The 23,585-nt window shown below is 34.0% G+C and overlaps 1 protein-coding gene across 1 annotated transcript in view; it reads right to left on the bottom strand.

Annotated features, from left to right (window-relative positions):
- LOC128989563 (guanine nucleotide-binding protein G(I)/G(S)/G(T) subunit beta-1) overlaps positions 1-19,977 on the bottom strand; it is a 62,288-nt gene extending 42,311 nt beyond the window's left edge. Inside the window, exon 1 of the mRNA XM_054411462.1 lies at positions 19,707-19,977. The gene's annotated coding sequence lies outside the window, so the exon portion shown is untranslated. The remainder of the gene's footprint in view (positions 1-19,706) is intronic.
- Positions 19,978-23,585: the final 3,608 nt, after the last annotated feature.

Genomic DNA, 23,585 nt, shown 5'->3' with positions numbered 1-23,585 from the left:
TTACTCTAATCACATTTACATTATTAATGTTTATTTTATTTGTAGATTCAAACTGTACACCAGGAGTAGAAACACCTTTAAATCCCAATAAAACAGACCCTAAACATGGTTTTGTAAAATCAAACACGTGGCTAGAAAGTAATGTCGCTTTCATAGTTTTATTATTAGCTGTAAGGAAAAAGTCTGGGACTTGCTTTTGAATTTCCTTTGCAAGCTCAACCACCTCATATGTTCCTTCAGAAATTTCTATTGTAACTGGAGCTTTGTGGTCATAATAGAAAACATCATCACCTTCTCCAATGGTTAATTTGTTGCCTTTAAGTTTATTTAATTTTGGAATAAGCCCTTTGAATAAAAGTTTGACTTTAGTATTAATTAATGCTTCTCCATTTTTATGTATTATAACTTTAAGTTTACCATCTAATAACTGGTTTAAATCATCAACTAAGATCTCTCCCTTTGGTAATGTTTTTTTCTCTACTTTGTAATATGTTAAAGTATTTAGAGGTTTTTTCACATTAAATATAGAATTATAACTTTGAAAATCAACTAATCCAATTACATAATCATCATTTAATTCTATGGGAGGAAAGAACACTGACTTTAGCTCTGGCTCTGTACCCGAAAATGTTATAGTAAATGAATCCATTTTTATAAACAAAATTTTTTTATGAATGATAAACATAAAATTCCACAAATAGAACTATTTAAATCTTGTATTTGATCGGTTGTATAGAATATTTTATGTCCCTCAAAATATTTAATTACTTCTTTTGGAGGTTGGATTCCAAATGGGTCAAAATAAATTACAATATCTTTATTTTTACGATATGCTGTCCAATGTGTGCCAGATGAACTGTCTAAATTAACTATTCCGCACTCTTTTACTTTTGGTGTTAGATTTTTTAGCTCGTTTTTTAGGTACACCCCCCGGAAGTGAGGCACGTCTTTTGCGGCCTCTAACAGCTGGTAGTTGTCCATCTTTTTTTATTAAATTTTAATCCCATTCCCATTTTTGCTTTTGCCTTCATCAAATTTGTCACCGCATAAGCTGCAGCTCTTTCAGCAAGATTTGCGTCATTCGCCGTTACTCTAGTCCAAGCTAAGTCTGCTAATCTCATGTCTGCTTTGTTCCGAGCAGCGGTATCGGGATTATTCATGTAGAATATGTCATGCTCTTTACAATAAGAGTCTAACTTATTTTTTGGAGGTACATTTTTGGCTAGATTTTGACGTATATTCGTTCCAGGTCCACAGTACCGATATGATGGTATGTGAAGTGGAAATGGAAGATTATTTATAAGAGTATTCAATAGCCCTCGACCCCTGTAAGGCTTTAAGAATAAACCTTTGCCTTTTTTACATGTTTTCTTATTATCATTTTTCACCATTTTTATTATATAAAAAATGTCTTTTATTCAACAAAAACATAAATTTAAAATAGTACATACTAAGGAAAATATACCAAAGAAGTTGGGTCTATTTCCTACCAATATTCGATGTGTTATTTGTGGTCCAAGTGGAAGTGGGAAGACGGTTGTAATTTACAATTTAATTGTAAGAAAGGAAGGATTAAAATTTACAAACTTATATTTAATATCTAAATCTTTAGAACAAGAAAAATATAAAAAAATAATTGAAATATTTAGTTTGTGTGACGAAGTGAAATTACACACGTTTACTGACTGTGAAATCACACCAAATGATGTAAAATCACAGTCAGTTGTTGTATTTGATGACATAAATAGTCAAAATATTACACAATTTTTTTCAATGGGTCGACATAAAAATATTAACTGTTTTTACTTGTGTCAATCTTACAGCAAAGTACACAAACATTTACGTGATAATGTAAATTTCCTAATATTATTTAAACAAGATGATTTAAATTTAAAACATGTATATAACAATCATGTTGGTAATGACTTTTCATTTAACCAATTTAGAAATCTCTGCCACCAATGCTGGGATAAAACTAAATATGGCTTTTTTGTAATAGACAAAGAAAGGTCAAAGAATAATGGCAAATATAGATTTATGTTTGATCAATTTTATAGTGACCAAGCGCAAGCGTATTGATGCCATCTTCTAGAATAAACCTCTTGTCATCGTCAAATGATAGTACTTTCTTGTTCATGGTTAAGGTTTGAAGATGATGATTTGTAGATTTAATTCTTGTCACATTCTCATAGTAATCTTGCCCAGTTGCAAGACAGTTCAAATAATGTTGATGTCTAAGGAGATGTTTAACTGTAGCACCATCAGCTCCTTTAGCTTTCTTCACCTCTAAAGCTTGCTTGTCTTCTTCATATAACCATTTTAGAGGAATATAAGAATATAACTTTGGTCTTAAACCACAATATTCATACATAATATGACCATCTAATTCGTCTTTGAACTTGCCTGTGACTTTTTTATTTTTATCAGAGTATAAGAAATGGTCTTTACTATATCCAGAGGTATCAAAATAGTGCAAGTCACTTTCTATTTCCTTGTAAAAGTCCTCTGTAACTATAGAATACATTAAAGAATCTGTATCAGTCATAAGAAATCTTTTGTTCTTAAATTTTGACATATAATTATAGTGGAAATCATACATTATTACTTTACTAATATCCAAAATGGTCATTCCCAAATATATCGGCTTATTAAACTTTACAACTAATTTATTTAAATGTATAGCATGTAAATTGTTATCGAACTTTTTGCTACAGTCAAACCTTGGATTAGTGACATATTTTGTTAATAGTGACTCATCCTTGAGATATATATCACGAAACTTGCGTTGGTTCATAATTGTTCGACCAAAGAGACTATTATTTAACAATTTGTAAAAGTCTTTTTCAAAATCATTTTTAGCACATTTGCGTTTTTCAATATTAAAATTAATATAGGGTGCAAGCCATTTTGATTGTCTAAATTTTAAAATTCTATAGTATTTTGTAGCAACCAAACCTAATTCCTCATATTTTTGTAATGCTTTATAATGTAAAATATATTTAGTTTTGTCATTTAAATTAGGTATTAATTTGCCATTCATTTTCTCAGGTGCTAATGGATAGTCATTATGTAAATCATGTAAGCTTTTATCGTATTTTAAATCAACTTCTAAGATATATCCAAACTCATCATTTTGATTGTTTTTGTAGTCTATCTCATTCGTCCAACGAAATCCATCCACGGGTAGTGTCTCACACATAGCTGTGGAGTATAGCGAGTTACAATCTAAATATATTAAATACACACTTTCTTGATTGGGATCATAATGTTTGCCCATATATCTATTATTGGCTTTAGCGTAACGTGTAGAAATCATACTGACTCCTCCTCTGATTGCACTTTCTATGAACAAATGCATGTCAATATCTTGAAATAATTGTAATTTTATACCAGTCATTCTAAGACAAGCTTCCCATGTTAGTCCTGGAAGTGAATACATATGTACGGGGTCAAGTTTGTAATCCTTTAAACACAGGTCTCTAAATGTCTCAAACACATCAGCCAGTAGCAATACATCTGTTTTAAGATATAAATCATGATATTCTTGTAAATTATGTATATTAAAATGGGTCCAGACATTTTTAGCATGTTCATATTCGATGGGAGAGATATGTTCTTTAGTTAAAGTACTGTAAAATTTTTCAATTGGAGGTAGAGACTCTGCAAACTTATCTGGTCCTGTCATATATTCATAGGGAAATACGCCTTTGCGTTGTAGTAGTGGATTGTCTATGAATCTAAATGTATTTAAATTGGAAGCTAATTTGTATAATGGAAGGGACAGAAAGTTATAGGAATCTAAAAATACTAAATCATCAACAGAGAATGAAATGTACTTTTCCATATCTTTGGCTATGCAATTTAATTTACGATTAAACTTTCCCAAGTGTTGCATAATTAAATGTCCATCGTAATTTTTTAAGTTATGAAAGAATACTGGTATTTTCTTTGTTACTTTATAGTTTAAATTGCAATCATTGTGGGCAGCTCCACGGTATTGGCCATTTGAATGACAATGTTCCCGTACCCTATCAAAATATAGAGGCTTTTCACAAATATGACAATGTGTTGAGTTTTGGAAAGATGCCTCTTGCTCAGGAGTCATTACAAGGGGGATATATATTGCCATTTGATTTTTAATGAAGTCATAAGTCTCAAACAACCTTTCGAAAAACACATCCATAACATTTTCGCCACTATATAACTCTTCAGAAATAATCTTAGAATCTTTTACTACGACAAATGCAAATCCAGATGGAGTATGGTTGTTAGAGTTTATAAAGCACTCAAAATCAGCATAAATTACAAATGGGGCTTTAAGTTGATATTTATAATTTTTAAATTGTAATGTATCTTGTTTAGACATTTCCACTCGTTGGACATCAAAGTTTTTACAATATGTTATATGACACTCCAATTTATCTTTGGTGTAAAAATGTTGTAAACAAAACTTGCAAAAATGCTTTTTACTGTTATCTTTTGTTGACCGTAGCATTAACCTATTAAAATCACGAATTAAACAGTAATGTGATTTACGACCTTGTTGTAATAATAATAGATCTATATGAGTGTTACTATTCAGTTTGGTTCTTCTTAATGGATATATAAATTTTTGGTCTTCAACTCCAAATACATTAACACTTATATTATTCTTTCTTTCAAATTGATCTATGTCAGATATTTTTACGGGATATTTTATATTTGTCATGTTCAACTTACCTACGTAGGGTGCATAGTTAGAGACTCTATTAGCATGTTTAGCATTCCTTGGATGTAAAGCTGCTAAAATTGACCAAAGGAAGCATTTATTATCAACATTCTTTATATTTAAAACTGCTTTTGTCAATTTAATACTTTTTGGTGTGGGAATGTATGACTTTGGAGTTAGGGGCTTATACTTGTAAACGTGCAACTGCCAATATTTAGTATGGTCATAAATCCATCCACTGCCTTCGGCTTGATATTTGTGTATGGAAGTGTTAATCTTTAAAAGGGCATTTTCAATTTGAGGCTTTAAATCTCTCTTCTCAATGGTTAAGGTAGTAAGGCTTCTAAAATCTGCAATACATTCTTTCTCATTAACTAATTTTCCATTTTGATCTATTGTATATTTTATAAATTTGATTCTCCTTACTAAAGTCCATTTTATTGGTAGAGGACAAGACTGAAGAGTACTTTTAAGTTCAGTTTTAATCGATTCACCAACAAATTTAATCATTGTATATGGACATTTGTTACAAGAATTTACATGTCTTTTAAAATGACCAACAACATTTCTTTTACAGAAATTACAAGTCTTATGAGTTTGTAATATATGAGATTTTAGAGCCATGTTATTATCACAGATTATATCACAAACTTTGCACAGTTTCACCTTCATTTTATGTATTACCTTGTAGTGGCGAATCAGGTTGCTTTTTTTGGAGAGCGATGCAAAACAATGTTGACATGTAGTCTTCATTTTTATATATGTAATTAAAAAATAGGTTGGAATCTTCTATATAGTAGAAATTACATTTTGACAATTTCAATTAATGAGAAATAATAATTTGAATTAGAATTTTATATTTTAATATTCAAAACAATTTCATACAATAAGATTTAGCAATTGTAATTTTCTAAATCAAAACTAAATCCAAAAACTTAAATAAAAAATACTTTTTAGCAATTCAGATTGCTGAGTCTACATATATACAGAGTGAGTGTTACCTATTTTAAAGGAGACTTGACAAAATTATATAGTGAATATAATTCGGCTAAGTTTTTAAATAATAACTTGTGCACACTTTTGACTCAAAGTCCCCCGGTGCATGAAGTTTGGCTAAGTTTTTAAATAATAACTTGTGCACACTTTTGACTCACTTAAAAATAGTAATAACAAAATAAGTTATTTTTTTGGATAGAGAAGCAGCACACAGTTGACATGTAACTAAAAAACAAAGTTAGCATCTTCTATATGATGGAAATTACATTTTAGACAATTTCAATTAATGGGAAATAATAATTTAAATCAGAATTTTAAATTTTAATATTCAAAACAATTTCATACAATAAAATTTGGCAATTGCAATTTTTTAAATCAAAACTAAATCCAAAATCTTAAGTAAAAATACTTTTTAGCAATTCAGAATGCTGAGTCTACATATATACAGAGTGAGTGTTAGTTATAGAGAAGACTATGTTACCTATGTTAAAAGGAACTCGACAAAATTATATAGTGAGTATAATTCGGCTAAGTTTTTAAATAATAACTTGTGCAAACTTTTGACTCAAAGTCATGAGTGAATTTGGCTAAGTTTTTTAAAATAGACTTATATACATTTTAAGTTCCTTAGTGACTGTTCAAAATACTCTAAGTGTTTAAAAATAGACTTATATACATTTTTTACAAGTTCCTTAGTGACTCAATTCGGCTAAGTTTTGAAAAATGGACTCGGGAAATTAGCTACACTCCTAAGTTAAAAGAAATACAGAGTAGGCCTATGAGTACAAGCATCAATTACGTCACCAATTGATCCCATGACCCGACACGCGACAACATATTACATTAGTCTAGCTTAGATGTCAAAGACTTACCATAACAAGAAGATCCAGGTGGAAGAGTTAGTGATGATTCCGTAGAATGCCCCCCTTATATACCACAAAATTGTCTAAATTAATTTAGAACTTAACAATGGAAATTGAACAAACTGAAATTGAACAATTGAATAATTGAGGTCAATCAATCAAACATATTTGGCAATTGTCTAAACCTGCCCCAGACAGACTGGCGCCAGACAGGCAGAGAATGTTGACAATTGGTTTTGATTGGGGTCATTAGGTTACACTCACAGTCATTCATTTGAGTCAGGCATAGTTTACGCATAGCCATAAGCATGCCCGAGTTCACGCACAAACCTCACATGATTTTGAAAATATACATGGGAATGGATGTGGATTTGAAATTTTAATGGAGTTTGAACATTTATATAGGCTTGTATTAGACGAGATCCAGGTCTTTAAAAAAGTGGCCAAAAAAAGCTCACCATTTCCAGACGTGATTTTTAGTATTAACAAAAGTAGAAAATTTATATAGGGGTGTATAGGTCGAGAGCTGGGTCTTTAAAAAAAGTGGCCAAAAAAAGCTCTTCCATTTTTTTCTCATTTTTCCCCTATAAAAAGTGCCCTAAAAGTGCCTCTAAAACGCCGAAAGTGGGGTCATATTCTGGTATTATATCTACTGATTTGGTTCCAGTTGTGTCCATAATTGCCTTAATTGACTGCTTCCTCTATCAAACGTCCTTGGAGCTAACAATTAAAACGAGATTTAAGTTGCAATAACTCTCGTTTCATGCACTCCCTTCAATAAAAACTTAATTTTTATGGGTGCAAATAAAAAAATATTTTATATCGGACGACTGTGTAATAGACCTAAACGACTTCGTACTGTGAGAATATTTTGTCTAAATACCTTTAGAAGTTGTAATATTAACTCAGACTTTTCAGGTCCGAAAGCCGTTAATTACGTTTAGACAACTTAACGACGAAAACATCTCCGAGATTACAAACTACAGTATATCTGGGTGTATCTATTGTTTAGATGTTTACACAACTCCGGATTTGAGAGTGTGAAACACGGCTCAGCCGAAAGCGGATTACAGACTTGCTTTGTAGCAACACAACGCTAACGAAGGCTCGTCCAGCTGTTGCTATTTGTAAAAATAAGACCCGAGTGACGTAATAACACGTCATCACTCTCCAGTCGTGGCGTTGTGCCAGGGTCTACTGGCCGAGTAGCCCGACGCCCCATTGGCTCATTAGTGCTGAGACCAGCGACCAAGGTATAGCATGTGATTCCAGCACAACTCAATGTCACCACGACCAACGCTAACACGTCAGTGTAGACTTTCCATCCGTGAGTTTCTCTTCGTCATTGTATGTCTCCAGCACGTGAATGCCCACTTTCTATGAACGGTTGCTGTGAAATCTATCAAGTTGGAAGATTGCTCTTACTCCTGTGGCCATTGAAAACCAAGGCGGTCTTTGGCCGCATAAAGTCAATGATGCTACATAGAAATCAAGAATTTTCGGCTGAAAACATTAAATGAATTACCTTCCTGGCATTAATTTATTCGGAATAAGTTTGATTATTTCCTCGTATTTTACTTTTTGCTCAACATTTGTAAAAATGTTGATCTGTTGAAGGCCTCTTACTTGATTTTTCTGAGGATTTTGATAGAAGATCCCTTTTTGTGTTTGCTGTATTCTGCCAAGTGCTGCGTACGTATTACCGTAGTTTATTGATGTGGGTTGTAAACACGCTCGTACTTCGTACAAGGATGGTAGTTTCTTTAGAGGTCTATTAATAATTTTCAATCCAACATTGAGCAAGACAGTTTGTAAAGTTTGGCAGGGTTCGTAGAATATCCCGATGATTATTTCCCTACTGTTAGTTGACCTATGGTGGTTCTAAATCGAGAAAACGTTTCTTTACTTGTTGCCGAAAGCTTTTTAACTAGAGATCCAAGATCTCTTTAAATGTGTTTAAACTGCCAATAAATATATTTTAGCACCTACCTGTGTAGCTGGATGATCTTGTCTTAATTAGCCTAAATTAAACACGCTCCCCCCAAATATTAGTTTATTGATTTAGTGTACATAATATACATTCTAATGTATGTTTTAAAATCTAATTATTAAATATAAAATTCTGTTACAAGTTCTGTAGAATTTTATTAAGAGGCTTGGATGTAGGCCTACCTACCTAATTGGAATTTTTTTTTGTAAAACAAAACAACAACGTAACTAGATGGATTACATTTTTTTTATTTAGACAAAAGTTTTCTGTTTCAAAATATAACGTAGCCTGATGTATAAAAATAGTTATAGACCTGAACACATCGATGGCCTAAGCATTCGAAAATAGTTTATTTGTAAACAAATATGACAATTAATTCATTAGGCAACAGTTAATATGATTTAACTATTACATAACTTACATTAAATTACTACGATGTGAAAGAATTATTTATGTACAAAAAGTAAACGGAAAAATGACAAATAACTCTAGCAAGATTGAAACTGAAGCAGAACCATGCAGAAAATAGCTAGGCTATTTCTGGAGACGGCAATTAATTCTTGCTGATAGTTGTTTTTTAAACAGTAAAGATGAAACTCTAAAACTTAATGTAATATTGGATACCCATAGCCCTGAAATGCGTTATTAACTAGTTAAATGCGTGAATTTAAAGATGGATCATTGTATGGATTTTTTTCGTATAACAGTAATACAGAGATATAAAGTCAATGGTAATACTCTGTTAACAGACAAACAGCTAACAAGAACCACGTTTAGTCAGTAATTGAAGTCCTACATAAACACCAAATTGTCGTCAAAAACCCCGAAAACAAAACAGGTGACGTAACAAAAGCAAATATATTCTGTTTAAAAAAAGTATTCATTTATATTAGTCCCCCATATATAAAAATAGCACTGTGCTCAATACATTTTGCTAGTTAAAGGAAGCACCAACCTATTTTGTATTTATATTTAAAAGCCTACCATTAAGTCGATATAGTTTAAGTGCTTATAAACATAATCTATGAAATATATTAGAGACTACAATGGCAGACACTAGACAAGGTTTACGTTTGAGTATCTAGGTAACCAACACAATACCGGTATGTCTAGGCTAATAATGTGATGTCGTTAACTTACTGCATTTTAAAACTGAAGGAAAAGACGAATATTAAAAGTTAGACGAGTTGTTCCAAGATTGTTCCCGCACAGCACACGTTGAATGTGCATAAGTTGAATGTGTGATTACCATACGAGTCCGAGAAACACATTTCGAAAGGGACAATCAATTCTTTTCCCACACTACTCTTAAACATAAAAAATACAATAAAAACTATTAAATCAGTTATATTTTCACATTGTCATAAGGACTTAATAACCACTACTTCGATAATAACCACTCCCTGACATTAAAATATTCTACTACTTAAGTCTGTTTTCATTTTATCTAAGATTTTTTACATAGGCCATATACATAAATAAATTTACAACAAAAATTTCTAGTTCGATGTAACAGGAATTGCTCACAGAAGTTTGAATAAAACTGTGAACAAATGATAGTTATTTATTTTCATGAAATATAGGCCTAAGAGGTTTGCAATAACTAAAATAATAATAATCAGCTGGTGTCCGGCAAAATTCAAAACCGAACAGTAGTACCACAAAATAAAGAGTAGATTTTGCATTTATAGTACTCTTTTTAAACGTAATGCAGTTTTTAAGCAGGTGGCCAACAAACAGCTGTTTTAGTCCAGAAAGCAGCTGTTAGTAACAATGCTTGGGAAGTCCACGGATAGTGTGGCGAAATAAAACATTCAAAAATGGTTAAAAATTAACATTCTAGATTAAATATAAGGTAACAGCAGATGGCCGTGATTATAAATTTTCATTAACCAAATAAAACGAAACAAAAAATGACAACTGTTTTACGCCTATTAAAAGTTTCCTTTGCGACTTTCTAAGTTTCGTAACAGAATTCGCGAAAATCAAACTCGGCATTGATCAAACGACCTTGAGGAGAGGAAGACACCAATCATACGACCTGTTGTGTCAAACACGGCCAAACATTCGATATTTTCACCTTCTACTGACTTATCTCCAAAACTGGTTTCAGAGATCTGCAATATAAAAGTTTGGAAATAAACCAACATGTTTAAAACTATGCTTGCATTGGGAAAATACATTCGGGAATCGCTGAATTGATCCATGAATAACAACAAAACATTTGATAAAACACGATACAGAAATTCTACGTGTTGATTCCGAAATGAAATTGTCCAACCAACGATACAAAACATCGTTGTGAAGTTTAATACGTTTACAAACACCAGTGTGACTGTGGTATTGACGCACCTCTGTGTTCAGTGTACACGCACAGCGCCATTACTAGTTTAGCTCCAGACACGGACAATCTCGCTATACACAAGCTCTACCTCCACGAGGGCGCGGGTTAAAATCCCGCTAATCACCAATGGATTTGTGTCAAAGTGATAATGTCGCAACCTCTATAGCCTGAAGTAATGTGGAAAAACAATACCGGGCTGGAGCCTAGTTTAAGAACAAATCTAAAAGATCTGATACTTCATACTTTGGTTTTATACGCCCTTCAAACTACAGTATTATCGAGTGAAAATAGAGAGCAGTTGTACAGAAAGTCTTTTTCAGGGAACAGGTATGATAGAGAAATTTACTTTGAACGTCAATAAGTTTTTATTTTATATTTTTTCGGGGAAAGTGGGAACTATAGCAGTAAATAATCCTCGTTTGGGATTATGATAATACGTTCCGTACTGCCATTCGTCATTAGCGCTTCACCCGACAAAATGATAATTAAATTATAAGTACAGTATCTGACAAATGTAATGACAGTGGGTGGTAATTATGATGGGACATTGCAGCAAATCCTTGGTAGGTACTACAGAACGCAGTGACGCCGTAATGCCGAACCGGTTACGAAATCAACGAATATTTGTATTAATAATTATTTAACTGTGGAGAGTGGATGGGATTGCAGTAAATCCTCGTTTACGGTCAATCGTGTATAGTAGATAGGCTACTGCAGCCTACTTATGAACGTAGTGAACTGAACTGACCGCGATTCTTAAACACAGACGGACCATGGATTGCTAACGAGAATTTAGATACGGTACCTGGCAAACTGGCGTGAATTAACGTTTTTAAATAAATATGTGGAGACAGTGGGTGTTAACTATGATGAGATACTGCAGTAAATCTTCCGGGATGAAACCTTTCTTTCTTTCACTACTACGCAATGAAACCGAATGATTCGCTTAACAATCGCACGAAATTTTATAAGATGAATGCTTTGCAGTACCTGAAAACTGGCGTCCAGACTCACGACGGCGACATGGTCGGGTATCACCGCGTCACCACAAACAACACATCCACTGTCTATCCTACACTTCACTATCAGCACTCTACAGGCCTACCTCGCACACACACGACGCAAACACAGGTCAACTGAACATCATCAACATAGCCGAAACTAGCTAAATCTGCACCACGCCCAACGCTACACTGACAGCGGCCATATACTGGGTGACCAGTGCGCATGCGTCGCTAGCAATTGACATGTTACGCTAGTGCACTCTGCCACCCCACCACCGCCTCACGGCCTCCCGACCCGATATGCGAGTAATTAATGTGCCTTTTGCCCGCGACAATCAACGCCGGATATGACACTTTCGATCGTAGGTACAAAGTTAACAAACGAAGATACAGGTACAGGAGCCACAGCCTAGGGTACGTGGCTACGAGGTACGAGGCTTATCGAACTCGTAAATTCGGCGGCCGTAAAAGTGCCAAGGCCAGTGGAGAAGACAAGGACTGCCAGAAGCCTTTTCAACCCGACAGTACCAGACCGAGGAGCGAGAGAGAGAGAAAGGGAGGGAGAATGTGGGGTAGCGGATTTTTATCCCCCTGGAATTTTACCCCCTGGGCAAACGTGACGTCACAAACCAGGGGGTAAAATTCCGGCCGCGAACTTTTGAGTTTCACGACATCAGCTCGATGGATTAAACGCGGAATTAAACATATATTTTCACGGTTGTGAGTTTAATCAGAACACATCAAATTATAAAAACCTAGAATGTACGGCCCGGATTTTTACCCCCCGGATTTTTACCCCCGGAATTTTACCCCCCGGAATTTTACCCTCCGGAATTTTACCCCCCGGAATTTCACCCCCTGGCCAGATATAAATTAGTGAGAATGATTAATTATCGTCATTCAGTTTTAATTTAATGGTAAACATTTTATTATTAAGTAGCCTATCTTAATTTATATGTAACATTAACTAATCGAACAGGGTTTTAATATTAATTTTGAGATTCGAGTGTCAGGACTCGATCTTTGAAGCCAACTGTTGGTTAATATGATCAAAATAAAACAGCGAATTCTGTTTACTTAGTTGAGATTACAAAATAAATAAATAAAGATAGGCTACTAAATAATGAAATGTTTACAATTAATTAAAAACAGAAATAAGAAAATCAATCATTCAATTTCTAAAATCAGCCAGGGGGTAAAATTCCGGGGGGGGGGGTAAAATTCCGGGGGGTAAAATTCCGGGGGTAAAAATCCGGCCCGAACATCTTCAGTTGCCTAAACGCTAGTTATATGGACAGGGGGTAAAATTCCGGTTTTTATCGCTAATCTAATTAATCACGCTCTGACTATTTTCATTAGACTTCCAAATCCGCGGGGGTAGGTAAAATTCCGGCCGCGAACAAACTTTTGGCCACTCAGGTTACTACGTCATAGTGACGTCAGCTTTGCCCAGGGGGTAAAATTCCAGGGGGATAAAATTCCGGCGACCCGAGAATGTGAGCTAATGCAAGGGGAGAACACGTGAACGTGACCAAGGGTTGTACAGTATACAGAATGAGAATAGCATGGACTATCATTTAATAGATATAGCCTAAAGAAGTTTCTAGACGGAATTTTCAAGTATCTATTGTTGGCGGAAAAAAGGCAGTGTTAATTAAAATAAAAATAAAATCGTTTCTGACATTTGGAAATATAAGCCTTGGGCGTATTGAAGAAAAATATTATTGTTAATAATTGTTATAGGACTTCATTGAAGAACATTACCTAAACAAATTTTGCGTATTGACATTCGAAACATTCTTTGTAAAATCAAAAGTATGTACATACGAGTGCCAGTAAATGTACGCCCATGTAGGATTGACTGACTATTCGACATCCCATCTATGGACCAGCTATCGCCAATTTTTCATTGAAAAAGAACTACGGTAGTAGTTTGTTGTGTGAGCCAGATTCCGTTTTCTACCTTAGTTGTTGCTGGCATAGTTTAATGGGTCATTACAGTTGGCTGTAGCTCACAATAAATCATCCTATCCATTTGATTTGGTAGAAAAGTTTGTGTATTCGACAGAAATTAGTAATTTGGAACAGCAAAATCTGTCGGTGGCTCACATAAACTAAGACAATTTTCATAAAAAACTGGCAACAACTTTTAACATGGGGATGGAATGTCTAGTTGTTCCAAAAGTCAAAGAGTAGACTAACCCTGCTCCACCATGGACTAACCAACACAAGTAGGGGTGGCGGAATTGTACCCCCCTGGAATTATACCCCCCGCAGGTTAGCGACGTCACGATAACGTCTCGAGCATTTTCTCGTCCAAAACGGCGTATACGGGCTAGAATTGTACCTTCATGAAACTCATTTGTACCGGGCTTCATGAAACTTTGATATTGTTTATGCACGAGTGGTTCGATTTAATCCACTTGCATCTAAAAAACTGTACGGGCCGGAATTGTACCCCGCCTTAGTCAAGTCCTTTTTCTAGGGCCGGAACTGTACCCCCCTGGTGACCGAGAAGATGTACGGCCCGGAATTGTATTTGTACCCCCCCCCCCCCCCCCCTATGACTCAAACCTATTCATGCACTGAAATTATAATGGACATGATAGCAATACTGTACCTTTGTAATGTGTAATGTTGAATTCAAACTGTATACAATCTCAACTCAAAATAAAATAAAATCCAATGTTGGCCTATGTTGTCTGTCAAATCTTTACTAAAAGATTTGGTCATTTAATAAAAAAAAAATCGGTGCCCTAGTTTTGAATATGTTTAGGAGCTTCTCTATAGTATTTACCAAGTAAAATTAAAACAATATTTACATTTGAAATTAGAGGTGAATCACAAGAAAGAGAAGTGACCCGACATCTAATACCTAATAGCATAGATAAAACATACTTCCTTAGTAGATTAGTCATCCTAATGGAACAGCTGAAGCCAATTTTATTGTTAGTTCTGTACGTCCAACTATAGAGGTTATGATTTGTTTACAATTTGTTTCTTGTTATAGCAGTCATTTAAATCATAAACAATAACTGGTCTCCTAGTAATATAACCAAATAGTAAAGCACAAATCATGAAAATAACCGTAAAATAATATAAACAAAATGTTGTCTACACTATAGCGTGGACGTACATGAACTAGACGCAAAAAAACAAGCTTCAAAATTTACAATGGGATGAGGAGTCTACTTGTGTTGCTTAGTCTATGCTAATAGCTACCTCATCCAGTACCTAATAGCTATTCATGATTTGTTACCAAATGAACAACAATGCATATTATGTTGGACTAATATAAAAATGAAAGAAATTATCTTCTTTCCACGGTCATTTAATAACTTACATTACATTGAAAAGACAAATTACCAGCAAATGCCTATCGTACTTAAACTAGCTTAGTTATTAGGCTTATGAGCAAATAACTTTGTTGATTATTTATTAATTTTATTTTGAAAACTGAGTTTATTAAATAAACTTTGCCTATTAGACACAAAACAAAAAAATTTTAATTTATGATAAATAATATGTAGCCTAACATAGATTAATAACATTGTCCATATAGCCTAAATGATTTTGAATAATTTTACATGATCCTTTTAAAAACACTTTTATGACTACGGTATTTCATTTTAGGCCCAGGACTGATTTACTTTTTCATTTTGATGTCCCCAGAGGGCAAAAGCACCATTCGTTCATATTTGTATATAAGGCCTACCTATAGCCCTACCGTTATGGACTCCGAAACCAATCGACAGGTTGTAATGAAACTTTCAGGCATTATCAAGCATTATTCAAGGATGGTTTGTGTAAAGTTTGGTCCAGATCCGTCAAAAGGGCTCCGCCCAAGTGTCTCTGGAGTTTCCCGTGTTAACCTTAAGAGTATGCCTACTCATATTTAAATGGAATTCAAGAATCTTAACAGCTGTTTCAATTAAACAATTTGATTCTGTCATGATCAATAGCAATAAAAGGTAACAAAATGTACCAACAGGGTGCAGGACTATTACTTGCCTAAATTTATAACAACAGTTTTTTTTTCAACCAAGCTGCTATGATACAAAATTAGAACTCTGTCAAAGTAGGATTGTTTACAGTTATGTTTATGTTTTTAATTTTTGATAATTAATTTTTGATAGTGTGTGAATAAGGAGTTAAATTTAGAATCCACCCAACGGTTAGTAATTTGATTTTAAAATTTAAAAAAAAAATGGCGTTTACAATAGCTCTATCACTTTAACCTGGAGGCAACTGAGCATAGCGAACGAGCTAAACCTGAAGGTGAGTAAGCGAAGTGAACAAGCCCCAATGAAAAGGTGAGTGAGCGTAGCGAACGATCTTCATCTAGGACGTGATTGAGTGATGCGATGAAAATGAGCGCGAAAATGGACTAGCATTTGACATAAATCCACATTAGGACAGGACTACGTCTGTCGGGCCAGCTAGTAAGGTATAGGCCTATAGGCCTAGATACGTCCGTGAACGCGATAACTTGAGTAATTTTTGTCCGATTTTGATGAAATTTGGTTTGAAGGTGTTTAAGGCGGGACAAACGTGAATGAGTTCGCGAACCAGCATGGTCGGACAATGGGAACAGGGTTTTACAGGGGTTTTATAGGGTAAACAATTTTAGACCCCCTAGACACAAAATTTCCCAATGATTTCTCTCTAGACCCCTTTAAAGAGCTTAAAAAAACAAATAATTTAGTATATCAAAGTGTTTTTGAACGGTTATTAGTAGGCTAATGGAGAAAATTTAAAAAATTGTAAATTTAAAATTCTCATGTTATTCTTATGGAGAATATCGTAAAATGTTGTAGCTTGCTTGTTTATGGATATATTTTGATCAAACTTGGCAAATTTATATAGGCCTAGCCTATTTTATATTATATTTTACTAAAAAACACACTTTATTAGCCTCCTTGCAGCAGCAAACCTAGGTACCCGTTAAACTTTTAATGTTTTTTAAAAAGATTTAATTGAAAATCAATTCAGACAAATATGGAAATTCGCTTAGTCTGCAGGTTTGCTGCGGCAGGGGTATTGAGTATAGGTACCAAATTGTCCAGGCTTTCTCGCTTTTTTCCATTGCAAAATTTATGATGACCCAAATTCAAATAGTAAATTAACAGCAATTAAATTATCCAGCTGATCAAAATTTAAACAATTATGTTCTTCATAAAGATAATGTTATCCTTATGTTATCCTTTTTATCCTTTTTAAAAATAATTTTATATGAATTTTCAAAGCTGTAATTAGTCATTTTTGAAACACCCTGAGGAGAAGAGTTATTGTTTATGATTGGATCGTTTTAACTTATTTGGTTAAGTTAAATGAGGTTTTAAATTAACTTACTAAAATAACAAGAAACTAATTGTAAACAAAACACGACCTCTACAGTGCACCAGACGGAACTAACATTAAAACTGGCTTCAGCTGTTCCATAAGGATGATAGCCATTCCCGTCAAGCAGTGTCCCTCCGTGTTTAGCTCAGCCTATGTCTAAGTTATTATAAGTAAAGGAATCCTAATATAGGCTAGCCTATTAACTTAAATCAATAACAGTTGTATAGGCGTAACTCTTAGTCCATTAAGTACGGTTAACACGGGCAATCCCTCAAATAAAAACTTTAAAAAAATAAAAAGTGCTCTACTTATTTATTATGACTTATAATCATTGTTCTTAAGTTGTGTGTGCATTATTTACAAAATAAATTAAGTTAACTTAAAAGGCAGCCTACACTTTATAACTTCCTGGTACCTATATCATTTTTTTTCTTTAAGTTATGTAGTAACTCAGGTAACTTATTGCCGATAGAAAAATAACAAAACCCAAAACACAAAACAGTAGCCTAACTTACTAACTCAAATAGCCTACTTTTATTGAATAAATGTAAAGTCATAGGAAAGAGTCAATACAAATTCATATTTTGATTAGGCCTACCGTACCTTTAGTATATGTAAGTTATTAAGTACTTAGGCCTAGGCCTATAACTTAAGCTAATTGATGCTATCCAAATCTTATCTTAAAATTAAGTTCACAACAGAACTTAGGCCTATTGTCGTAGGCTAATTAAAGATTCTAAGTTAACTTACCATTTCAGACAGGATGTTTAAATTTATGTTCAATGTCCTGCAGTTTCGAGTGTTGCCCAGTTCCTATCTTTTCAATTTAATTTATTTTTTCCACGACAATCACCATTTTACAAAATATCACCCAGCGTGGGAGCGGTTACTTAACCCTCCGAGCGTCACTCGTCGAAAAATCGACGCGCGACACACTTTGTGTAGTGTCACGCGTCGATTTTTCGACGCACGAACATCGTTTATGGCGAAGGCTCTATGACTGACTGAATCGGATTGAACTGGATCGAGTTAGGTATCGTTCTTTTCGTTATATTCTACGCTTTCTCCAGAGGTCTGTTTCTAAGCGCTTTATGTTCTCCGAGCCGATCGTAATTGTAGCAGACAGCTGACGTGCGTACTTGTAAACAGCTAGGTTACCCTCGGACCGATGACTGATGTGTTTTATTACGTTTATCATTGTTTTAGTGTTAAAAATCAAAAGTACTTAGTGATATACGTGGTGCATTATAAGAAGATTTAAGTGATTTTGAAGGGCTGGTTGATGATCCTGAAGAAGTAGGTAGTGATATTGATGTAAATTTTCAGCCAGATTCCTAGCTATGGTTAGGCTATGCATTCTTAGCTAAACGCTATGTACTGAAATCAGTTTTTTGCCCATAACTTATTTATTTGCAAATCTACTTCCTTATATTATTATATATTTGTAATCCTCATAAAATTTAGAACAAAGTGGCCATTTTCAAATATTTATAGGCCTATAATTTATACAATTTCATTGAGCGCGAACTTACCTATATTTTTTTTTGAAAATTTTCCAAAATATTTTTTTTTACCTAGGCCTACCTAAAAAATTTTTTTGAAACAAATGTTCCTTATGTTTTATGTATAATATTGAAGCCCATGATTTTCCAAACAAAATGGTATATATAGAACAGTAGAACTAGGCTACCTAACATTGTTTTAAGCTTCTCAGATCCGTTTTAATAAAACCTTGAAAATGCGCCAAAAATAGGCGGACATTAAGGCCTAAACTATGGACACTCGGAGGGTTAAGTTAAGTAGGATATGTAACTTAGGCAAAGTTAGAGATTCTTAGAAAGTGGCGGTTAAGCCGAACTGCTCTCAAAACAAGGTCAGTAAACCAAACTTATATTTGACGAGCGAGGGCTGATTCCGCTAGCCTAATTTGAGGTCGGTTAAGAGGGGTCTAGCCTATACTGTAAAAAAAGGCTCTGCATACCTAGGCCTAACTTAATAATTAAATAAGTTAGCACCCGTAAGAGATAAACAGGTGTAGGCTTAACTTATTCTTATAGTAGTGGTTTGAAGCCAACTTGTCTTGGTCATAGGACTAGCCAATGCTACTAAGTTTAGTTAGGCCTAACTTTAAGTTTTATTATGGTAGGCCTAAACTGGTCCATCAACCTTTTTTATAATCCAACATTTTATTCCTTTTACAAGATCTGGTTAAGTTGGTAACACTATGGAAACCGTCCTCGTTGTATAAATGTTTTCGATAAGTGACAGGTAAGTTTTTTATCGCTTTGACAACGCCTTTAGACAGCGAGTAGGCTTAGGAGCCTCCATTATTAATGCTGTTATCACCGAAAATGTACCACATCGTTTGCCGGTGTAGTGGAGGTAAAGTTTTAGGTTTAGTGAACTGTTATTGCTTAAAGTTTTATCTTAGATTAATATTGGCCTATTCTAGGCCTACCTCCAATTCCCAAACACGTCAGACCGTAATCCAGCCAGCTCCTTTTTCGTCGGTTGCAAGGTAGTATTGCAGACCAGTCACTCACTATAATTCTCAATTATTTGTGCACTGCAATTCACTTAACACACTAATCACATTTAAATTGATTAATTGAAAGTTCTAGTTTTGGATTCATACAAACACAATTCGCTAGAATGTCTTAAATACTAATATACAATCTAAATTACTATTGACAAGGACCACTATCTGGGCAGGGTGCGGCTTCCCTCTACTAAACTCTGCAAACCCCGTAGCAGGAATGACGTCATTGCTTTCCCGCGCGATTTGAAATCCATAGCAGCATTTTGATTATTCCTCTCATCCCTCCATGTACTTGTTAAATAAAATTATTTGTCCTAATTTTAGGACGGTTATTTATCCAAAAATTAACCATTTTGAACGTTTAAAGCAGCATATCTTAACCTTATTTGTGAGCTTCAAGACTAAGTACTAAGTAGGCAAGATTTGATAGTAGCTATAAAGTTAGTGTAATGCTAACAAGTGCAAGTAAAATGTACTAATGTAGGCTACTATACTCTATCTTACAAGAAATCTTTGTTAGTAGAGTCAGCCATGTACAAAAATTGTTGTTTTATAAATAAAACTATTTGAGATATACCTATAGTTTTTTACCAAAAAAACAATACTCTTTTTATCTGGGTTGAAATTCTGTTCCATTTCCATTATGAATCATTTAAAAATATTGAGGGGTTTCTTTTGTAATGTTCATAAACAATAAACAAACATACAAATCTTCAAAAAATTGTCTGACAATGTGGATAAAAACATCACCCAGATTTCTATTTGTTTCTATCCATTCAATACACCGCATGTAAACGATGAAGCTATTTTTTTAATGACTTGCTCTAAAGTATAAAATAAGTGCACATTTAAACATACCTCTGAGTATGTAAAGATGTACAAACAAGCATTACATAGTTCATATAGGCTATACAGTTGCCATATGAATACAAGATCCTTCATCGCTTCAACAAGCAAAACTGTTTCATAACCACTAAAACTGGGTGCCAGTTAATATGTTCGGTTAAAAAAGCAAAACAAAATGCCCACTTTTTCCTTAACGATAAGAAATATTGCTAGTCAGAAATAGCAGCAAAAGAATAAAACTGTTTAGTCTTCTGAATATGTTAATAAAAAGAAATGTTGGCGGACAGACTCAATGTGATAATATTTATTTATAAGCGTTGGTAAAAGGGCAGAAAACCCTTTTTACAGACAAGAAAACTATAAAGATTGGACAGAAATCATCAATTAGCTACTGCATTGCCTTGACAAATAGTTTATAGAATATCAAATTATGTTGAGAACAAAATAAATGCAACAAAGTTGGCACATTTTTAAGATTACAAAAGCACATTTAAGTTTTACTTCCAAACTATAATTTAATAAAATAAAAACCACAGATAAACTACGAAGTTAGCGCTGAATTTCCCAAACCTGTCTTCACCAATGGGTCACTTTTATATTACACAGTTGTGCTAAATTATGAAAATTTTTTTAATGATCGATCATTCTATACCAAGTGGGAAATGAAATACCACTGACTGACAGATGATCACTATATCTCACTAGATACGAGTATACGACCTAGAATTATAAAATTTTGTATTGGGGTCCCTGTATGATGTGGACGTGCAATAAGACGAGGTTTCACAAAATTCAAGATTCAAGGGGGTATAGGGGAAAACTATTTCCAGTAAAATTTGATGATGTAAGCCTTTATATTTAGGTCTTTATAAGCTAAACAATGCTGTAACCTTAAATCTGATGTAAATTGTTTGTGAGGGATTAAATACACTGCTTGTTAAATAGGACAACACACACCAGGTGATTTTGACACTATGAAATCGCTCAGTGAACGATTCATTGCATTGTGAACGATTTCATCTGAACCAAGATTTCAATCATTAGCAAGGTAGAGATGTTAAAATGTTACTCCCACCTCAGGCACTCTTGGCTGGATAACCATTTACAATAGATTGTGTCATTATTTTCCACACTGTTAGTGAGAACATCCGTGACCGCAGAAGACGTTTTATATGTTACCATGATCGCGGGAGACAATGATGATGTTCCCTTGACCGTGTAGATGTTCAATATTTTTTTATGGTCACTGAAATCTATGATGATTTTTCCGTGACCATGGGGGAGTGAAAATTTAAAAACGTACGTTTTCATGTCCCTGGCCTTTTACTTCGCAGATACTGGATTTGTAGTTTATTATTATGTGTTTTAATATTTTTTGGGACGGGGGCAACATGTTACACACATTTATTTGGTTTTAAATAGGTTCTAGGTATTTTTTTCGTATTTTTAAAGTCTCAAAATTCACGACCATGACGTGTCCCTAGGGTAAATTTTCCAACTTTCACGCTGTTTTTAGATTAATTATTCATGCCGAAATATATAAAGCCATATTTGTATGTCATCAATAGTTATTAAACTTACAAAAAAGGAGCATATTATGATTTTAGTGTCATTGCAAACTGACTACCATGACAAAATAAGTCTGTCCCTCGATTTGGCGTCACGACCATTTGGGAAAAATTTTCAACTTTGGAGCACGACAGTGGCAAGCCTGGCGTCGATTGCGACAGTTCGTTTTAGAGACTAGTTCGGGGTGTACGTCAAGTTTGTTGTGCCGGTCGTTTTGTGTTGAAAGAAGTAGTTACAAGATTAATAAAGGTAAGTTTGTAAATTTGGTGTGTCCATGACCGTACGTAGTCATTTGATGAAGTAGACGTGGGGTTAATTTTTGTTGATATGATATTTCAATTGCTACATTAACCTAGAAGTCCACTTTGTATCCTCGAACATGAGGTGCAGGGCTACCACCAGAACAGAGCCAAATAACACGTAATGTCACGACCAAAGTTTCACGACCATCGCGGGTTTTTTCACGACCAATCCAGCCTTATGGATTATACTGTGTTTGGTCGTGACAATAACTTAAATATCATTGTAAATTGAACAGTTTAGTTCAATTGAAATACATATTTTTATTATAACTAACAGTATAATTGAAGGATTGTTTGGACAGATTTAGATTATTCGATTATTCCAGACAATTCACGACCGTAACGCTTGTCCCTGACCATCACGTTGATGATTTCTATCATACAAATTTTTAAAATTAAAATATCATCATATTTCAATGTTTTATACACAAAAGAAGCACACCTATATAAAAACATAACGATTTTTCGGGTCTCAGGTAAGTTTTTTGGGAGTTATACAAACTTTAAAAGATATTATTGGCTGCTTTTCAATTTTTTAAATTTTTTAAATTTTTTTTTAGAAAGAAAAATATACCAAAAGCTTAGTGAGCTGTTTATTGTATAATGGCCATAAAAGTAAATTAATTAATAGCAAAACATAGTTATAAAAATAATATTAACTATTTTTAATATTCAGTTTTATGTCCGTAATGGTCGTGACAAAATTTTGTGTTTTTCCATCAAAGATGCTCTATTAATAAAAAATCACCAAAGATATTGCGTTACCATGGACATTTGATGAAACTTCAATTGTCAATGAAATAAAAAAATAAAAAAGTTTCAAAAAACGGAACAACAAATTTTAAAATTGTTTTTCCTGAAAACGTACGTTTTTAAATTTTCACTCGGGGATTAGTCTAGAATTTTTCCACGAAGACGGAAAAAGATTGTAATGTTCCTTTGTTAGTGGGATACATTAAATATTTTGCCACAATCGCGGAGGATGAGGATAAATGTTTCCACGCTTGCAGAATACAATGATGATGTTTTCAAGATCACGGGAGACGGTGATGATCACCACACGACCATGGCAAATAGTCAC

This window comes from Macrosteles quadrilineatus, unplaced genomic scaffold, assembly GCF_028750875.1.
Source record: "Macrosteles quadrilineatus isolate MER2022 unplaced genomic scaffold, UCM_ALF_1.0 Scaffold_3__2_contigs__length_128488019, whole genome shotgun sequence".
Lineage (NCBI taxonomy): Eukaryota > Metazoa > Arthropoda > Insecta > Hemiptera > Cicadellidae > Macrosteles > Macrosteles quadrilineatus.
This window is presented reverse-complemented; position numbering and strand designations above follow the sequence as displayed.